General features: G+C 44.4%; 1 protein-coding gene across 6 annotated transcripts in view; it reads left to right on the forward strand.

The window, feature by feature from the left end:
* The window catches only part of BACH2 (BTB domain and CNC homolog 2), a 188,567-nt gene that overhangs the window by 36,570 nt on the left and 130,348 nt on the right, over window positions 1–21,649 (forward strand). For 4 of the 6 annotated variants that reach the window (XM_065681224.1, XM_065681225.1, XM_065681226.1 and 1 more), the window contains one exon: window positions 7,878–7,964. The gene's annotated coding sequence lies outside the window, so the exon portion shown is untranslated. Of the gene's footprint in view, window positions 1–7,114; window positions 7,158–7,877; window positions 7,965–9,847; window positions 9,862–21,649 lie in introns of those variants that run through there. The other 2 variants (XM_065681228.1, XM_065681231.1) reach the window with 2 other exon arrangements.

Consider the following 21,649-nt stretch of genomic DNA (forward strand, 5'->3'; position numbering starts at 1 on the left):
GGTGCGTTCTGCTGTAAAATTCCCTAAGATTAATGTTGAACGTAACTTTAAATTTTAACATAAACATTTCTTTGAAAGAGATTTCTTAGCAAGCGAGGGATTAGGGTTATAGTTCTGAGCCTGTATGCACATTGATCTGGTATTTCTGTTCTTCCTTGGCAAGTTGAAATGTTTTTTTTCTCTGTGCATGACTATACTTTAAAAAATGAAGTTTCAGTCTGTGGATTCTGCTGAAAGTATTAAAGGCTGCTTAACTGGAATAGTCTGGCTGGAATACAACAACGGCATGAAGTCAGCACCTGCAGGATTAAATTTAGTGGTCTGGACCTCTTGGCCAGGGGTAATTCTTAGGGATCCTATTTTAAGATTAAAAGGATGAGTTGCTGGGAGCTTCAGCCTTCAGTTAATTGCACTTAACTTTGTTTCTTACAGAATATTTTCTAGGTCTCTGATTTAAGCCATTTTGTGTCTGACATCTTCTGGTTGTTTTCTTCTTTTGAGGGCAGCTTGGTGGTTTTGGGAAGTAATCTGAAATGCTGGCTGTGAGATTCCATTTCCCCAGCGGTAACTCAGACCACAAGCACCTAGTCCCAGCAGTAAGAGAAATATTTTGAGACTTTGAAGTGAAACATCAGGTTGATACAACATTTTGCATCTGGTTGACTAGCCAGCATTAGATGCAGCTGGAAGCATAAAGACTTCCTCCCTCTGCCTGCGGGGACTCTGGTTTCTGCTGGCATGTAGTAAAGATAATGAGGCAACAGAAAGAAAATTTCAGAAACTGAGATTTGCGCTTAACAGCTGTGCTTCAGGAGCCCATGATTGTGGACTAAATGCATGTTTTCTCACAGGGCTAATAGCTTCCAACCTTTTTTCCTCGAAGAGACTTGCAGCTGGGTACTCGGAAATCAGACCCAGCAACCTTAAACTGATGCCTCGAAGGGCAAGGAGGTGCAGATGGAACCAGTAACTGAAGTACTCAATAAAAGCAGAAAGTGGTGTTCAGAAAAAGTGTGGTTCATTCACTTGTATCCTTCCGGAGTAATAAGGAAGACAGTGGGATACTTAATGGGCAAAGTATCATCTCTGTGGTCCCATGCGGGAATGAGTGATTTCAGTGCTGAGCTCAAGGCTGGCGTAGGCAGTGTTTTCCTAGAGCAGGGAGGATAGTAGCTGAGGCGAAAGCCTTTTAAATGTATTTTTTAAATCCCAACAAAAATTCTGAACAAAAATTTCTGAAGGAACTGACTCAAGACTCTCTACAAACAAGTGAAAAACTTTTGCTCTTCCATTTCTTGTGTTGAATGTGGAAGGAATTATTTTTCTATAAAATAATCCACTTTTTCTTAAATAGATACAAGAATGTATGTAACAAAAGGAGTTCTGGTTTGAAGCTTTCTCACATTGTATTGATGGGCTTGCCATGTTTATTTTCAGGAAAAATTAGCAGGATTGAAAGCAGGATTATACATGTTTATGGAAGCTGTGAATACCCCCATTTCAGTGTGCTTGTAATCTTTCACAGGCAGAGCAAGGCTGCTTGCTACAGCATGGCCAGTTGGTAGCTGTCGGGAAGCTTTCACTATGGACAAATGTGTCCACACCAGTTTTTCCACCTTATTTTAAAGCATCTGGTATATATCAGGGTCCTACGCACCCTTTTTGACTCTTGGAGCTGTGAAATGAAAACAACTTGTATTCTTTTGTGATCAGCTCTCATATTCTCATACAGTGTCTGTGCAATTAGACACATCAAATTATACTTTGACTCACTCCTGCAGTTTGAAAAAGTACTTAGCATCAGGTTTAGATGAACTGCTTAGTAAAATCCTGCAGAGAGTGAGCGTGAGTTGAGGAGAAGTACCCATGAGAGGTAAGATGCCAGCAGTTATATGGTCTGCTTGGCACCAGGCAAAGGCAGAGTTCGAGCTACGATTGCCACTATTAACCTCTGTGGTGTTTGTACAGGACAGGAGGCACTGGTTTTTGCAGACCTAATGTCAGTATTTCCTTTACCACAAGCAATCCTGTAGGAAGACGCATACCAGACGATTAAAAAATAACAGGCAGCGTGAATGCATGCAGAGAAAATCCGCTTTGATACGGAGTGTTTGTTTCCTGCAGGAGTTCTATAGCCCCTTGCGAGAGGAGCAACAAGAATTTGTAGAACTGTATTCACTGCAAATGTCTCTCAGTGCTTAGTGCTGTCTTCAGAGTGGGGAGGGGTATTTTTTTTCTGGTAGGGTTTTGGGAGACCTGCGGTTTGGAACAGAAGGTGTGAAAGGTACGACTCCAGAGTGTCTTCTATGTGATCTTCCCAACCATAACGTTACTGAGCGCAAGTCGCCCTGCCCCATTTCCCTGCTGATTCAAAATGCAGTTTCTTACTTTTTTGCCTCTGGAGGCAAAATTTTGAGAGGTCAGGGGCAGCTCTGTTGAGACTTTTCTGTCCTCAATTCCCTATCCTTATGGCAGAGTCTTTCTTTCTATAGTCACTTCTGCTGTGGTGGTTAAAGACAGAAGATGTTTAGCGTAACCCTGAGGCAGCTCAGACCTAGTGCTAGATTAATTAAAAAGTAGTGCTGTGCCCTCCACAGTAGCAGAGTGTTGTCTGGGAGGGGAGCGAAGGGAGGAGTGCTGTGCACCGGGGGCAGGAGGATTCATCCTGCCTGCCAAGATTCCTGCCGTCATCAACAGTAGAGCCCTGCGTGTAAGGGGAGCGGGTATCAGCTCCTCAATCTGCCGCACAGCTCCCCAAGATGGGTTTCGCCTGCAGTGCTCTGTAAGGGAGTTGTTCCTCCACCGAGTGTTTTATTTTCCAGAGTTGTTTTAACCCTCTTTTCCATCCTGGGGAAGCAAAGCCCTTTGGCAGAGCGGCTAGGTAACAAAGCTGTGCGTTTCTCCTCCATGTTATGTACTTCATACAAGTTAAAAGGCTTGTTCTGCCTTTCATCTTGCAGACTGTTTTCTGCAGATATTTCCTAACTTTTCCCATGACGTTTTCGCCTGGTTCTTCAGAAGACTGCACGGGCTGAAAGAGACTATTGTTTCTGCAAGAGCGCAAGCATGTGCACATCAGCTAATCTGGTTGGTACAGGATTTCAGAAGTGGGTGTTGGACTGAGGAGCAGGACTGGGATGTGTGCGGCTACGGATTCTTGCAAACAGCGTGCTCTCTTATTCTGTAAATAATATCACATTTCACTTTCGAGGTTCACTGTTCGTGTTTCTCCAGAAGTTGAACTCTAGTGCCATGAGACGTAAACAAGGAAATGGTATACAGGAAGACTGTAAAAGCTTTGGTTAGCAGAGCTTGGAAAGCTGGTTTGGTTTTCAGCCCTGTGCCTGGAATAGGTATCAGCTACTTGATTATGTGGAGACTCAGCACGTTTATTTTTCACAAACATCTCGGGTTTAAAATTCATACTTCATTGTCTTTCTTGCTTTGTCCTTCCCTATGTTTGGGTTTCCATTTTTGAAATACAGGATAGACAAACAAGTACTTTTCAGCCTGGTGTTTAGGAGGCAGACTTTAGCAACTGAGCTGCGTTTGCCGGCTCCTGAGGCACTGCAAGCTGAACCTCATACTTAACAACAAATTCTTCCTGCAAAAGAGTTTGCACACAAGACACGCTGGTTGGCTTTTTTTTATAGGATGTTATCACCAGGGCCCAAAGCAGATACTGGTGGTGGCTTTTGCTTTGCACCCAGGATCTCAGAGGATGCAACCTTGCCACAGATTTGTTTTCCCTCTTGGGAGCATTACCTAGAAGATGATGCCAGGATAACTCCAGCTTCCTGGTGGTGACCCAGATCTCTGCTGGCTATGAGATCTCATCTCCACTGGGCATGGAGCAGGAACAGCAGTTGCATTCTCAACTGCGCCTCCTTGGGCATGCTCCTGTGTGGTTTCCAGGCTCGTCAGCAGCTTTGCAGTGACTTGGCTATTGCTGCTGACGTGACTGGTGGCGAAAGGTGGTGTTTTCTTCCACGGTCTGCTTTCAAGTAGGTCTTGTATGAGGGTGTGCGGCAACTCCGGGGTGTTTTTACATACCATCATATGTGTGTGTGTGAGACAGCATGAAAATCCTCAGGAGTTTTTTAGCAGCGACAACATTGTATAACTTGCAGTTCACTGTATCTCCATTTTAACACAGTTTCCTTGCTTGGTCAGGAATAGTTGCTGCTTGTGAATGACTCCTTGGAACTAGAGGATGTAAGCTGGGAAGGCTGGCACTTGCTGATAGTTCAAGAACTGATAAGGATTGATACTGTGGTTTGTTGGTGGATTTTGTGTGGCTGAGATGCCTTCTGACGGATGCACAGGAATTCCCAGGTGATGATAAATTGACCGTAGCCAATTTTGTAAGAGGATCAGGAAGAGAGATTGTGAAGTAAGGAGGAGTCAGAGCTTTGGTTACTTTTCATCTGCAGGCTGCCTTATTTAGCAAAGAGGTTATAGTCTCGCCCATAGCCACATGTGTTTTTAGCACCTTTGGACCAAACTTCTCTGCTGGCTACCCTTGAAGGGTTTTTCCAGTGAGACACAGCATGGGATGACTAGCTTGCTTCACAGACCATCTCACTGCTTGCCCAAGTGGTGTGTCTGAAGCTGCATCTCCTTTTCAGCAGCTCATGGGAGCAGTACAGAGCACTGGAACCAAACTGTGAAGCTGCCTTTTCCTACCCAAGACTCCTTTTGTGTTAGAGTCCTTGCTGCTATAGCCAGGAATATTTGAAGCATGTTTTTACTGACAGTTTTCTGCTCTGAACTCCTGGGGATTGGATGTAGGGCAGTTTAGAGGGTTTCTAACAGTGGAACTCCCTATTTGCAGTCAGCGAGTTCATCAGAGCCCTAAATTATTTACCTTAAAGAATTCAAGCCCTGAATTATTTACCTTTAAGGTCTGTCTTTCGACATTGTGCATTTGGTTGACTGTAGACCTGTACTCTGTTATGCACTATGAATGTCTAAGGCAGCATAATAGCTAGGGCGGTTTCAGCTATTTGCTGTTAATTTTATTTTCGTACACAAACATTACAATATAATTAAGGTCAGAGTGTGACTCAGTGCGATATAAAAAGGATTTGTGCAGACCTAATTTTAAGTCTTGTAGATGCATGGACAGTTTTTGATTACATTTCTAAATATGTGATCATGTTCTTCCTAGAAGTCCCTTGCCTAGCACTGAGTGTAGAGCTGTAGCCCTGGGCTGACGCCCTGTTCAGCATCTTGGTTTTTCCCCACTGTTTGGTGTTTAGCCCTGGGCTTTTATTTATGGCACACTGCACATAAACTGAAGAAGTTTGTCATTTCCTCACAAACTCATTCTGTTTATCAGTGTCAGGCTTGAGGGTTTAACAAATGATTTGGGAAGCATTGCCGCATCTTTACAGGAAGAGAGTTAAAACAAGAGGATGAAGGATCTTGAGGATCTTACAGCCTTGCTGCTGGGATGTCTGCACACCATGTAGTGTTTCATGTGCTGGGAGTATGGTTCTCTTTGCTGTGACTGTTCATTACTTTTGCTTGAGAGAAGCCAGGAGTTCAGGCTGGTTAGGAGCTTGCCATTAATGGCCACTTGGGAAATGCTAGGTTTAAGTGACTGGAGCAGTGCTGCATCGGAGCGGTGTGTCAGCTCTCCAAGGCACGGCTCATCTGCCCGAGTGCTGAGAGGGGTGGCAGGGTGGCTGCAGTCTTCACTGTCAACATTTGTCAGAGTTGTCCTGCTCTTCTATGCTATAGCCCTGATGCTCAGCTCAGGAGGGCCACGAGGATGATCAGGGGACTGGAGCACCTCCCGTATGAAGACAGGCTGAGGAAGTTGGGGCTGTTCAGCCTGGAGAAGAGAAGGCTGCGTGGAGACCTCATAGCAGCCTTCCAGTATCTGAAGGGGGCCTATAGGGATGCTGGGGAGGGACTCTTCGTCAGGGTTTGTAGTGACAGGACATGGGGTAATGGGTTAAAACTTAAACAGGGGAAGTTTAGATTGGATATAAGGAGGAAATTCTTTCCTGTTAGGGTGGTGAGGCACTGGAATGGGTTGCCCAGGGAGGTTGTGAGTGCTCCATCCCTGGCAGTGTTCAAGGCGAGGTTGGATGAAGCCTTTGGTGGGATGGTTTAGTGTGAGGTGCCCCTGTCCATGGCAGGGGGGTTGGAACTAGATGATCTTGAGGTCCTTTCCAACCCTAACCATTCTATGATTCTATGATTCTATGTGCCAAGTGTGGCAGGAGAGGGCGAAGTGAACCGCTGTAGGCAGTGCTTGCCTGCCACATTTTCTTCCTTTTTCAGTGCTTCACTCATCAATGTTCTCTCTGTACACCAAAGAAAAAAGGCAGGAAGCAAACAAATGGTGAACAGTGTCTGCCAGTGTTGTAGAAGCTTGAATGGAATTCATTGGCAGTGCTGTGGCTGCACAGCCACTGTGGAGCTCTCCGTGCTGTTCTTTCCTTATCCTATCTCCAGTTTTCCATACCCATTAAGTGATATTTCTTGTTCTTATGTATTTTTCCCTGCCACCCCCTAGCCCAGCTCTTGGCTGCTCTGTGTTGAGTGCAGGTGGTTCCAGGCTGCTGGGGCTGTGGCAGGGAGGTCACCTGAAACAGGAGAGAGCTTCAGTCCTTGTCCTTGCTCGGGAGATGGCCCAGCATGATTGGGAGCAGATGCCAGAGGCAAAGGCTACCTCTTGTCTCCTCAGCCCTGGGCTTGACAGTACTCTTTGCTTTGTGTGGCAGGCACATGGCTAGTCTGAAGTTTAAACTCTCTGCTGCCAGAATTTGTTGAGTCTTTCCAACCACTTTCTCAGGAATAGCTCAGCCAGACCACTGTGACTGAAAACTTGACACAGAACTTTCTGGCAGACATCCATGTTGATGACGGACAGAGTATGCCAAATGCCCAAGCCCTGAAATAGCAGGAAGGGTGTCACAGCCATATCCCCTAGCCCATGCTGCGTGGCTGTGTTTGATTCATGTGCCCTTCTGAAGGTGGGCAAGAGATCACGTACAGATTGTTGAGTTGCATCTCCTTATGTGGTTTGTTTTGTTCCCTTTCAGAGAAAGCAATGAAATACTGACATTGATGGCATTTCCAGGACTGAAAATCCAGTGGCGTTCTTTCTTTATTTATGATGTGTCTTCTGGCCGTTCAGGGAGGTTGGTGGGATTTTTAGAGGTTGTATCTTCAGTTGGGTTTTTACCATATGGGCTTTTTTTCTTCCTTATTTAAGTGTGGAAATTTCTAATATGAGGTGTACATTTTGGTTTATTGGTAGGAGAATTTGACACTGAAACTTAAAGCCACTAATATGTGAAGTGAGGAGTAAACACAGACCCTTTCAAGAATTTTAAGTGGAGTTACTGCGGAAATAGCGTTGTAGGTGCAAAGTTCAGGGAAACTGTAGATTAAGTAATCGATGTAATTTTGCAAGTATTTTTACATTGCTGCTGTGGTTATTAGTGGCATGCATTTACTGTTGAAACTGAAAGAAGCTAGAGAAAGTAGCTCTCTCTTCTCCCGTATTTCTGCTTTTGGTGCACTGAATGTCTGCTTGGTGCTGGTCCTGGTGCTGCCAGGCAGGAGAGTGCAGACGATTTGGGTGCAGGAGGACTGCATTGTCCTGCAATGAACACTTGCAAGAACTGCAAGTGATGGGCTATGGTACCATGTCTGCCCCCCAGACTTTTCTCTGTCGCTTCTATTTGGTCAATGAGTATTTTGGGGGAAGGACTTCTTTCTTGTGTAACATCTTCATGAAACATGGCAGAAAACAGAAGACCTAAATATCCACTTGGAAAGCCAACCGATGTAACATGAATAATAGATAATTGTGCGCAATAAATGAATTTTCTCTTTCTGTGTTGTTTTTCACACAGAGCGATGAGGCAAGAGAGAAGTTCCTAAAAACTGAAAAATGTGATTGCGTAAACATCGTTGTTGGCAGGAGGACTCGGTGGATTCAGGTAATGATGTGACTCTGCTTTTTATTATACTTTAAAAACTGGCTAGGGTTCAGGCTGACAGTGGCCTTTTGTCAGGAGTAGAGGAAGGTGACAAGAGGTATAACAAGAAACGGTGGCTGGCTGTTACATTAATTCAGACCAGGCGATGGGGTGCGAGTGTTCCCGCAGCATGGGTGAATGCTGAAAAGGACAGCGTTGCTGGGACTGCACTAGCTTCTTTCCTTATGTCCGTCTGTTGAATCTGAGGCTGCGAGATGGTTGCTTGGTTTTTTGTTTGTTTTTATTTTTTTAGATAAGTTTTTTTTTTTGCCCTAATAGATTCTCTAATTCAGCCTCTTACAGCCCCATCAGTGCAGGCGGGGAAGCTCCATGCCTGTTTTATGGAGGAAGGTCAAATGATTTGCTGTCCCTTCAGACTGCAAAGCTCCGAAGCAATGACTATTTCCCTTGAATTCCCTCTTTTAAAAGGTTTCTGGATCAGAGCAGATCATTATCTGCTGAAAGACCCAGACCTAGACCTTTAATGCTTTAGAGGACTACCACTGGTTGTATTCTGTGTGTGAATGAAGACGCACAGAAACCCAATGTGTGCTGTTTAAACGTGCCACTAATATGTTTGTAACAACCTTATCTTAAACATATTTTAACATATTTAGATCCTGGTTTGTAGGCAATGTCAGTTGCTAGCTTAAATGCATATCTTATGTTTTTAATCATTTTATTTCCCTCACTGAGGGGGATTGGAAGATGACGTGGGGGAAGTTTACAGTGCTAAGTTGTGCTCCATGTTTGTAATTGGGGTCGGATCCTATCCTCAGACTTCTTAGGCAGTCCCAGTGAAGTCATCAGGCTTTTCACAAGCATATGGGTTTTCCTCTCATGTATTTGATTCCAGGATAAGGGCCTACAGTGTGCTTTTTCTGTGAGCTGATTTCTCACATATACGAGGAGATTTGGAAAACAAGTATCTTTTTCGAAGTAGGCTCTTGGTTTCCAGCACTGATTGGAGAGGTTCTGCAGTATTTTACTGAGAAGCAGATGAGCAGAGCTAGTTGCCTTAGACTGAGCTGGTTTTAACTAGCGAGTCCTTTGCATTTTCTTTGTTAGTTCCAAGTGGGAAAAATGCAGTTGTGGCTTTGCTTTGCTGTTGTCATGACCAAGAAGGACGTTTAAAGCATGTGAATGGGTGCCTTAAACACCCATTTGATATTTCCTAGAGCCAGCTTCTTTTTAGTATTAAATTGCATACTCTGGGAAGATAGTTGCTGTATCAACATTGGTATAATGACACATTATTAAAAAATCAATATCCAGTCATAGAAATGAGTCCTGGTGTAAGCAGTTGGGTGCTTACAGCTGCGATTTGTATGTATTTGCAAATGTAATGGGCTTTTTTTCTTGTAGCACTGGTAACTTGGATAAACACTGTGTGTGTGACTCATTGCAGAGTATAAACTTATTTTAAAGGAGCAAGTGTGGGATTTGCTTAATATCCTATTGCTTACATCCCTGAATACTTGCATTAGGTCATGAGTAATCTTAAATTGGCCAACCTGAGAGGAAAATTACGGTTGATGTCCCACAGGTGACTTCAGAAATAAACAGAAGAATGGAAGTGCTTCAAAAACATAAATAGTAGTTAGAATTCATAAAATCATAAACATATGGCACAAGGTCTTCTAAAATATTACACTTGAAAGCTTTTTTTATAGTTTCAGATAGATCTTGTTTAGTTATCATGGAAAAGTAAGTATTTTCATTCATTTTCTTTAGAGCTCTCTCGTTCCATTCCTCTTTCTTTTTCTCCTTTTTTTCCCCCCCCAGAATCTTCTTAATTTGGTGGGATTGGGGAACCAGCCCCCCAATGTGCCTAGAAAGCCGTACGTGGGAGCAGGAGGTAACACTGCTAATTGTCCTCCTGTCGTTAGGTTCATTCTTGAAGTCCTTCTGCAGTGTTGGCATGGAGTTGATGTAATCCAAATTGAACATTCCCTGTGACCTTGTGTGCGTGAGTGAGGTGCAGTGGGCACTGCAGTGGCTCCTGGACTGGTCAAGAACACACCTATGTTTTTAACATGGTACCCCAAGCACTGGTCATGAAGGATGCGATCCCTCTGTGTGTGTGTGCATGGAGGGTAGCACAGCGTAGCATCCCTGCTCTCCCTACTCTTCTGCCATACCTTCAGTGGGGCAGCCCTGGTCCCCAGCCCTTTGGGCATTGCAGTGGGGAGGTAAGGCTGCTGCTGAAGGGGAGTGAAGGAGAAAGACGAGGAGCAGAGGAGTGGGGGGCCGGGTGGGGAGGGGGAGCTGGGGAGGAAGACACAGCTCCAGAGGGAAATACTCTGTGCTTTGCAGTTGCTTGTGTGGATAGAAACCAGATGGTGCGCTGGAACACCCGCTCGCTTGGGCGGCGGCGGAGCCAAACATATGGTTAATGGTTAGGAGAAAGAGCTTTGCGAGCCAGGGCTTTGCTGACTGCCTCGCATTACAGATTGTTGCAGTGTGTCATTACATTGCCAAACTAAGTGCTTAATACCCGCTGCGGGCGCTGGGCAGGCATTTGCAGGGAGGATGCTGAGGCTCCCTGGGTAGGGTGGGAGGCTGACATCACGTGCGTCCCCCCGCCACACCTCCCCACACCTCGTTTTCCCACTGGAAATGCTGTAAATCTCCTCTTTTACAAGCTCAAAGCCTACAGCAGGCAATTTTCTTGTTCTGCGTGTCTTTAATCCGTTTATTTCCAACAGTGTATGGTTGGTTTTGCCCCTTTTTCATGCCTTTTTTATTTGGTCCCCAAGCAGCCAAGTTCACCTAGGCAGCAGCACTGCACTTACATGCTCAGCATCCGAAGTTCCTGCTCTGGGATCTTTGGGCGACACCAGACCCATGTTATCTAAGGAACTGCTGAGCTCATTCATCTCCTTTTCACGGCCCGCTTCCTTTTATTTTTAGCCAAATCCGTCAGGCCTGACAGGCGGGTAATTTGAGCCAGAGAAAGGGCAAAGCTCCAGGTCCTTTCCACAAAGCAATTCTTCTCCTCCCTCCTGGGAAGGCTCCAAACTTGGCCTGCTCCAGGCAGATGGATTTGTTGAGTCATGTGAGATCATTTACACAAAAACACAGCGAGGCAGTGAAAAGGAAAAAAAAAAAAAAGGAAAAAAGAGAAAAGGTGAGGGGAGGGGGGGGAAGGAGGGTGGGAGAGCGTGCGCTGCCGGGGCTGCTGCGAGCGTAGGAAATGTGCTGCGAGGCAGCTAGACAGAGGAATGCAGCAGATTCATTCTTGTATAAGGTAATGTCTCGTTTACAGTACAGGGTGGAGCCAGCACAGAGGAGAAATCACTCAAACGCGGATTACTCATTTAAAACAAAAATTCTCCTTAAAAATAAACAAATATAATACTAATAAAAACTAACAACCCAAGCAACAAGCAAGCCGTGCGCACGGGTGCGCAACAAAGGCGGCGTTGTTGACAGCACCGGGTTACAGTAGCGGTAAACTCCGGGCTGGGAGGTTGCTGGAAAATGAGTTTGCTCTGTGATGCAACCGGAGTTTGCTTTGTCTGGCCGCCAGTGCGAGTGGGGCGGTGGGGACTGGGAGCCCGGCGGCCGTGGCAGCGGCAGTGTGCTTCTCTCTGTCCAGGGATGGTTTCAGGCGGTGGGGAGGGATGGAGGGAGCGATGCAGGATCCTGAGCAGGCAGGCTTGGTTGGGGCATCAGTAACAGCAAAAATGGGGATGTGTGTGCACAGAGGGGGCGGGGGAGAGCCTCTTCTTGTTTTGGTTTTGAACTGGTTATGGCATGATCTTCATTACATCAGGGAGTAGATTGCGTTTTTTCAGTTGAATGTTGATTTGGTTACCGTTTGCAACCTAAGCTAACCCCAGCATGTTGGTTTTGGTTTTTTTAAGTGGGTGGTAAGAGAGAACATCAAACTTGGGGTTTTTCAGATCTTGATGCATCCCAGAGAATTAGGTTGGGGTAATTTATGCAGTGTTCTAACGAGTTGTGTTCAAGCCTTTAAATAGACATGGACTGCATTTAAATATTGTTAACATAACTTCCAGTTACTCCAGTTTTCTCAGCAAGGCAATATCTGAATATTAGTGTTTTGTCCCAGTGGTGATTAAAAATCAGAGTAGGAGCGGAAACTGGAACTGGAAATGGGTGGAAAACACGTGCAATCAAACAAGTCCGATGCAAAGCATTTCATTAAATTCTCAGCTGCAGTCAAGGAACTCGTGGGAGCGTGTAAATGTGGGTTTGTATTTTAACTTGACCCTTCCTCCTGCTGAGCAGCATCTTCCACAGTGGTGTCCACTGAGTTGCTTTCCTTTGGGGAGAGTTTGTCCGGAACCTGTCTCCCTCTGCCTGACCGTATTTTCTCCTTTTTCTCCTCCTCCTTCTACTTACACCTTTGTCTGCAAGACAGCTAGCCTTCTCTGTCTTCTTGCCCTGCCAGGCTGTGCTGCTGAGCACGTTTGGCATGGGGAGAGCCTCCATTTTTCGCACTTAAGAGTTTTCTCACTTGGTGGAAGCCTTTTGTCTTCTCTGTCTCTTGATTGGGCTGCCTTGTTAATTATGTTGAAGGAGCACTTGGCAGCACCCCGAGTCCCAGCTGGGGTCCCACGCTGCACAAACCCACAACCAGGTCCCTGCCTGCCCTCAGCTTATGGCTGATGTACTGCGTGAGAATCAGGGGAGGAGTAAAAGTACAAGGATGAGAAGTACAGGCAGGTTTGGGACCTAGGTCATGCAATAAGCTGTGGCCATGACACAGCAGCTTTTAATGGGGGATGGCTATAGATTGCTCTGAGAACCTCGGAAGGGTCCCAGAGAAGGACAGCATTGTTATTTATTCTGTGTATTCTGTTTGCATAGTTACTGTAACTTTCTTTTCCTTCTTCCCCAAAATACCTAATTATCCTACATGTTCTGTTGCTGTGAGCAACATTTCCCGTAGTTACCCAGAGCTGCAATTCCAGTTAAATTCTCACTTTATAAAGCTAATCTCTCAGCAGTGGCTGTGCAATTTCCAAAAGACGTTTGTGAGGAGCCAAAGTTGTAAAGATTTTTTTGTTTTAGTGGACAATTCTGCATAACCCTCTGTTAACTGTTCATGTTCATTGTCAGTTGAGAGCTCAATAGCTTCATCTCTGTGTATGGTACTTACAAGACTTGTAGTTGTTTTCATTTCCCCTCCAGGGTGCCCCACTCCTCAGTATCTCCTTTTCCCGCTCCAGAGATGCTGCATGTGTGGCTTTTTGCATCTTTATGTCAGTCAGCCAGACTGACTAGACAGGTTTCGGGAACTGTTCATGACCTGACTGTCGGGAAAATCAACCTTAGTCTTCCTTCCCCCTCTTTCATGGCGGCTCAACTTCCTCCCCTTCTTCTAAAAGTGTATTGTCTATCAGATGCTATCAGCCCCGTAACTCTCTTATCTCACTTCTCCTATCGTTTCTATTCTTCTGCTTCTGCTGCCTTTTCCTCTATAAGACCAGAAATTTCTCTGCTGCTGGCATTTTCCCTCCTCACACATACTGTGGCGCTGCCTCCTTCGGGATCTGAGGGATGATAAGTTTGGAGTTTGCACGTGTTGTGTCATGTCCTGTGCTTGACTTCAATTTGCACAGGTAGAGGGCATCATCTAGGGTAATTTCTCTTTCATTGCTGCCTTAAGCAACCAGCTCTCTCCACGGAGGTTGGAGGATGAGCAGGGGGTCCTCAGTGCACCCCTCACCAGGGTGGCAGAGAGAGGCATTAAGGACCTCCTGCTGAGGTTGCTCTTTCCATAGCGATGCACCCCATAGTCAGGGTTTTGCTTGCTTTCCTCCAGGTGTGAGAGCACTGTATTTCCTTTCAAAGACCGTATTCTGTGCCCAAATTGTATAACCTTCCTCGATCTGAAGCTAATGCTAAGGAGAGAAGCTCTGGGAGCCAGGTAACCCTCTGCATTTGAGCTCAAATTATCCTGCTTGACAGGATCAGATAGCAATTCCCTCCCACAGAAAACTTGGGCAAGCTTTATAAGTCGTTGCAATGATATCTAAGGTGAGCAGGGTGGTGACCTCCCCTTGTCACAAACATTTGTTTATGGGACTTAAGAAATAACCTCAAAATAAATAAATGTCTAGCCTGACAGCTTCCTCCTTACAGAAAATCATTGAAGCTGTGGTGTAGTGGTGACAATTTCCGCTTCTTCACGTATGCATCTACAGGGCGTGCCAGGGGAGAGGTGAAATTTGTTCCAAATAGGTTAATCTAAATTTCTGTGGAGCTTTATAAGGCATTACATCTGTAAAGTTTTCTCATCCAGCAATGAACTGGTGCAGCGGTGAAGTGCGGGACTATTTGTAATGTGTTCAGAAACCTAGCTGTTTTCTGGTTGCGGCCAAATCCCATTAACTGTGATTTCCCTGCTTCCTTTTTCCTCCTGTCGAGCCTTATGGATAGCGGCTTCTCTCAACAGCTTGTTTGGAGAATCTGCTCCGAAAATCTCCCAGCCGCTCCTCTCCTCTCAAAGGAAGGGGAACTCTGGGAGCAGCTTATCACCTGCTCATCGGCTGACTTCCATTTCTGCTAGAAAGTCTCTGTCAGCCTTACACCAAATAAGCTTAAATCTCTTTCCCTTCCGTTCGGTCGAGTGCAGCAGAGGTAGAAGTCCTTTTGGAGATCAAACTTTGCCTGTTGGTTTAGTGAGACATCAATCCAGACAGCACAGCATGTATAAAATTGGCTTCTTTAATTCCCTTGGAGCATCCTTAGGGATCCTTGAGAGTTGTCTTGAGAGTTTCTAGCGAGGATGTGTGAGCATCCTCTGACACTGCCCTTGCAGTAGCAGGTTTTTCAAGTCTGTGTTAAAAAATACGAAGTTATTTTAAGGCTCTGTTCACTCCATTAGCTTTTCACTCATAGTTCCTGTCGCGTTACTAACTGCAGACGCGATCCTTTATTTCTTTTGCCTTGATTCTGTTATAAACTAAATTGGTGTTGGTAAAAGTCACTTCTGATCACATGCTGTAAAAAGATCTTTATTTTAACCTGTTTGCAGCCTTTGCGCAATTAAGAACATACTGTTGGTCCTTGATAAATTCATTCATGTTTAATAGATATTTGTGGGTCATATTTGGCTTTTAGTGGATGTATCATGGCTCTTGATGCATTTTGGTGGCTACAGAATGCCTCCAGGCATTTTGTATGCCTTGAGATGTATGTTTTGAGGGATTAGACACTGTGGTTACTCATACCAGTTGTTTTCCTGTGTCCATACTGAACTGTGTGTGTTACAGAAATACTTTTAGTTACAGTCTTGTCAGATTTGTTTAAGGAAAGGAAATGTCTTTATTCTTCAGAGATGTTGTTGTTATTCAGTGATCTGCAAATGAGTGAAATTATATTAATGTTTTCTTCTCAGTTGATCAAATTCTCAATGCTGCTTTTGAGAGTAATAGTGGGCCTTTCATCTTAAGACTTGCTTTTGCAGGCGTAGAGCAATTTATCTTCTGTATCCGCTTCTCTAATTGCAGCCTATAAAGACCCTTAAGAGTCCTGCTCGTCAACAATTTCCTTACTTCAACCAGTGAAAAATCAGATTTAAAATGCATTTACCTGACGCTCAGTTCCACTTTTAATACCTCTTGGTTACTATGGTCACAGCATAAATAAATATGTTTGATAGCTTACTTGATCATGCAAATGTTGCATGTCTTTCTCCTTCATCAGAATTCTCCTTTTATCAAGGATATCTGCTGTCATAGAGCCCTAAGATGTTGATTAGGTAAAAGGGAATGCCATATATGGGAAAATAAGCCAGCACCCGCAAGGTAGCTTCTTACTAGAAAATAGTGAGATTTCGGTAGCAAGTTCAGCATGTTGTTTTCTGTTTGAATACTTTATCAAAATTAATAATAAAATATTAAAAAATAGAATTGTCATGCCTTCTGGGAGGACGGCATAAATAATTAATATGGGATATCTGTCTTCTCATTTTCGGGTTGATTGCTTATTGGCTTCCACGTAGTACCAGGAATGGGGGTTAGAAGGCCCTGCAGTTGGCTCGGACTGTGCCAGACCAGCTCAGACTTGTTGCTGCCCTTCTCATTGCCATTCACTGTGATTAACTGTGTCTGGATGGATGGCAGAACACAGATGGTGATGACAAAATACTTGTCTTCTCCTTGGATGCGCCACTTAAGTGCAAGCATCAGTGAAGCCTCTTCTGCAACCTGGTGATATTAGAAACAACAGGACCACATGCTGCTCCTGGGGAGAACAATCTCAGGTGGGTAGCACTGCACTGCTACGCTAGGGTATGCATGGCACAGCCAGACTTGCTCAGCTGTGTTTTTGAGAGTGAGAGGTTAAAAGGACAGGGGTAAACCACGGTCTGAAGCAGACTCTTGGGTGACACTCATTTGGTTACACAGCTCAAGTGCAGCAAAAGTTTCAACCCTGCCCACGGCCTGACAGTCACACACCCAGTGGGAAGTTATCTTTCTGCTGGGTTTTGCCCCTTGTGAGTGTTGTCATCGTAAATAACAGCAAATAAAGGGTCGGAGGCTTATGGAGCATCATGGCCTGTTCACTGTTGAAAATAAATCTCCTTTGATTAATTTCCTGTGGGGCAAAGGGGAGGAGGAGTTCATGCCCTAAACTTTGGAGAATTTTTAGTGTTTAATGCAGATTTTAACCCCGAAGCAGCAGTGAGTTAAGTAGAGCTCAAAGTGCTGCATTTAGCTTTCATCAGGGTATGTTGGATAGCATTGCTGGAGGGGTTATGACAGCGGGGAGTTCCCACATGCGCGCAGTGGTACTTCTAGAAGAACTAAAGGTTGTATTTCCAGACAGAAGCGGAGAAGCACGGAGCTGGTGACACATAATTTTGATTTTCAGTACAGTAGGTGGCAGGAGAGACAAAGCGACAGCTTGGCTAAGGTAGCTGCTTGTCCACCTGCCACAGCAGCAAATGAAGGCCTCACCATGTCTACACCCAATACCCTGGGAAAAAAGCAACATTGCAGTGCCAGGTGCTTTTGTGAGGTCTGTCATCTGGTGTGATAAACATGAGGACCTAAGGTGATTGGAACATTAGGCACATACTGCAATGCCAGTGTTAAACACCACACTTCACGGTGTGTTTTGTGTTTCTACAATGTCTACTGCTAGGCGTCTGGGACTAAAGGTTTCATGGCAGCCTAAGCCAGTCCCAGTTATGGCTGTTCATTCTCTTTCTTGTCCCACAGTGTCCTTAGCCAGGACATTCCCCATTCCCTCTTGCACCATTGTTGGCATTTATGAAACCATACCATGAGCTACTTAATGGGGTCAGTCCAGCCAACAGCTAACTCAGCTAAAGGTGTGGTTGGGTTTTGTGCAACTGAGCAGGACCATCTCAACTTGTGCTCATGAAACTAAGATTGAGACAGAGGAGCAAGTGATACTAAAAATGGACTGATGGCTTCAGTCTGCTATAGAGTTGCACCCTTCATCTACCACACTCGTCAAACAGGATGGAAGAGATACTTCTTTAATAGATAGTGAAGTAGATGATGGAAACTCCTCTAAAACAACATCTGATATTCTTGGACTTCTGATCTGCAGTCACATAAAGTAACCTTAAAAGCCGGAAAAATATTTTTCTAAGCATCCAAGTCTTTCCTAATGGAGAGACAAGCTGAAGAAATGAAATTAGTGGTGTTTCCCCTTCTGTCTCTTACACATATGTCTCCTTCTTAAAGGTGAAAAGGATGTTCCTCGTCCCACTTCAGTTAAGGTGAACAGATTGTTTCCTTTCTTATTTATGGGAGATTTGGCCTCCCATTGCATGCAAGGACAAAATCTGGTCTATGGTGCATGTGTAACTTCAGCAAAGTCAATGAGGTTGCACTTGTAAAACGGAGGTAGTAATTTGGCTCAGGGTTTGTAACTGGAGAAAGGAAGCACTTTTGTCCATTGATTTATGGGAAAGTAGTGTGGCTAAAATAGGTCCACCCATTTGCTGTGCGTTTTTTCCAAGGATTGTTCTCTAAAGGACTTTTGGTCTTAATGGAAACAGCTTCATTGTGTAGGTCTGCCAGAGGGCACTGAATTTGACTTAGAGCCAAAAAGAGCAGGTAATATTTGATTCATGATAGTGAGAGTAACCTTTACTATATGTACCAGTTTCCAGTGATGACTTTAGTCCTCCTTTTATAGGTACTTAGGCATAAACTTTGAATGCTGGCATATCAAAACATGCAGTTTTATGGTAGCCTAAATTGTGTGTTCATTTGATGTGAAGCACTGTTGAGCAGCTTGTCTTCATTACTTATATTCTGTTTCTGTGCCCACTGGTTTAGAAAGATTTTTGTCAGCATTTTTTCAATACATTAATGTTGTTTTTTTGTCATTGAAGGTGACTGAGAGTTGATCTGGTGTTGAAGTTTTAAACTATCGGTGTAACATAGTGGCAAGTATAGCCATATATTTGCCACTGTATGCAGTTAGGATATACAGTGTTTAGGTACTTGCTTGGTTGTCTTTGCGGAAGAGCCTGACTGCCCCATTAATAGAACCTGAGTGCTTCTAGGCATAGAATTACAGAATCATAGAATTGTTTAGGTTGGGTCACCTTTAAGATCATCAAGTCCAAATGTTAGCCTAGCACTGCCAAGTCCACCACCACCAAATAATGTCCCTCAGTGCCACATCTGCACATCCTTTAAATACCTCCAGGGATGGTAACTCCACCACTTCCCTGGGCAGCCTGTTCCAGTGCTTGACAACTGGTTCGATAAAGAAATATTTCCTAATATCCAATCTAAAGCTCTCCCGGTAAATCTCCAAGAGGATAAAATGGCACCCTCATACTGATGAGAAATGCAAGTAGGAACACAGTGATTTATTGGAGGTCATTAAGGAAACCTGAAAGGTTGGGATCTAGGTCTCTTCCACCCCACCCCAGGAAGCTGAATCCTGTGATGTCTAGCTTGATGAAGTGTACTTCCTTTCCCCTGAGAAACATGAGACTCTTCCCACTGGAAAAAATATCTGTTCTTATCACGGGAGGCATGGGCACGCATTTACAAATTCTGAACTAAGTTTAAGACTCACTACCATGAAAACATGCACATTTAGAGGCACACATTTACAGCTAGCTGTATCTGTAGCATGCGGTCTTAAAAGGGGAAATGGTCTGAGGGGCAAAAACCAGCAGTTAGTAGCTACTCTGTTGTCGCTTTACATACAACTCGAAGAGTTTAGTAGCTGGACAAGAGGAGAGACCTGGGTATAAACTGAGCTTAAGTAGCTTTTGGGCTGCTCCATCACTGCATCCATAGGCTGCAAGGACAGGTAGGTTCTTTCTAATAGTAAAGCTGTTTGTAAAGAATGGGTCCTTGTTGGCCAAATATTCTTTAAATAGGCTGGTATCTTGCAGATACTGATATAAATTGTATGGCTGGAAGTATTTAATTGTTTCTGTAACCACATTGACTGTGAAGTGCTCTTCTTGGTGAAGAGGATCAGGAAGGAGTTCCTATTATTTTAAAGCAGTTGCTGTCTGAGGCTTAATTATGAAAAACGTGCCAAGTTGAAATACTCATTTTTTTTAAAATGAATTTCCATAAGCAGCTCATAGACAGTGCTGGAAGAAGTCTGACTGCACTTTAATGTAGATACCTGGATTGGTGATTAGGAAAAGATTGTTAAACAACTGGAATTTAAATACCAGTATGGCTTCATTGTAGTAATTTCCCCAAAGGCACATTGGTAATTCTGCTAAATAGAGAGTTTAATAGACTTTAATAATGTGTACTTTGGAGACCCTATACACAAAGGAATGATGCATAAAACATTCATTACAGTAAACTGCTACCTTTGCATGTAACAAGAAATCTGTTGAAACAAAACTGGCGCGTTGTGTGCGGCAGCACATCGTGGGGTGTTAACGGACAGAAGTCGTTATCTCCACCTTGCCTGTTATTTCACCTGTTGTGATTGAGGTAGCAGCCCATATTGTTTTACCTAGCAGTGAATGAATTAGCCAAGGTAGACATGAGTTTATATTCTGAGAAGCCCTTTGCTGGCAGGAGGGCCGTGGTGGTTCACAGGGCTTGATGTTTCCTTTTGATGTGCTCATTTAGTGTCAAGAGAAGAGATGCCTGGTAGGAAACATGGAATAACCCCATTTGAAAGAGAATAATAAGAAATAACAGAAAAGCAGCCTTAGCACACAGCTCAAAGCTAGTTTACTGTTGGATTTTGATTTGATTTCACTGTGCTGCTGCTGCTTTGGGCCCTGCTGGAGAACAGGCGAGAAGGAGGAAGGAACAGATGCTTTCGGTAGAACAGTAGGGCATTTATCTCTTTTAATGAGGTAACATCATTAGTGCTGACAAAGTGCTGCAAATCAATACATGTAATGGACTGCTGCTGTCTTTCAGTAGCACACAGATTGCTGTACTTCTGAGGATTCAAATTTGCTGAATCACAGGTCAGGCTTTATCTCCTGTCTGGTGCTGGTTTTGGGGGGCTTCTTTAACCATTTTGTTTCCCTCCACTCTCTGATCTGTGCTTTTGATCTCTGAGAACTGGAGCATACCTCCAGGATAAGCATTGGGGCATGCAGGAGTGTACCGATTTTCCGAGCATGGGAGCGCATTGAAATGCTGCATACGTCTATTGTGGTGCAAGGACCTTCTCATTAACTGGAAAGGGTGACGTTGCTGATGTCTATTTGAGCCTGATTTCTTCTGCCTGAAATGGCTGCAGGTTTTGTTTTGGGTGTGGGGTTTGGATTGGTTTGGTTTTCCCCCGCCCCTTGTCCTCTGCTTTGCTTCCTTTAGAGCAGTGGTTACACTACTGGTGTGGTGTCAGCCACACTAATCATGTCAGCCGGTGGCACTGGTGACCCTCACATTCCTCAACAAAGAGCTGCAGAAGAAAGGAGGGAGCAAGGTGGCTGGTGTGTTGGACAAGGAGCAACAGTGAGTGGGGGAAATCTGCAGGTCAGAGCATTTCTCTGAACAAAATCCATCGGTGTAAAAATTGTATGCGCGGTGACCAAGGGAGGAAATGATGGATGTCAGTGGAGATCCATCCTTTATTCATCACTTTTCAGGTGGCAAACATGACAGCACATAACTATAATAGGATGAAAATAACCAAAAAACCCATCAAAACTAATCTAAATTTGAAAAATCCCGGAGGTTTTAATACTGTCTCTGTTAAAAATTGCTCAATCCCCTCAGAACTCCCATCAAAACCAGGGCCACCTGCACCACGAAGGCAACATAACCTAAACGTTTCAGGTATGCTGTCTGTTTATTGGAGGGTCCAGCAGTGACACTTGGGTGCCCGTGCTGGTTCCAGGAAAAGAGCCTGTCAGTAAAAAAAGATTCATCTGAATAGATCACGCACGTCAGAAAAAAAGTGGTTCCTCTTTCTTTTTTTGTCTGCATGCCCCTCCCATCCTGGGCTTCCCAGCACCTGCTTGTGGTAAAATAATATAAACAGAATTGCAAGATTCCTCAGCATTAGCTGTTGCCTGACAGCTCCAGCTGAGCACTGCCAGCTCATCTGGTTTTCCCTCGTTGTTTTTGTTTCTTGCTCCCTGACACACATCCAGCGAGCCTCTGCAGCATCCCCAGGTGGTACCATACCTGGTGGAAGACCTCCATGTGGTTTTGCCCTCCCATGATCTGTAA

This window comes from Lathamus discolor, chromosome 5 (genome assembly GCF_037157495.1).
Source record: "Lathamus discolor isolate bLatDis1 chromosome 5, bLatDis1.hap1, whole genome shotgun sequence".
In the NCBI taxonomy this organism is placed as follows: domain Eukaryota; kingdom Metazoa; phylum Chordata; class Aves; order Psittaciformes; family Psittacidae; genus Lathamus; species Lathamus discolor.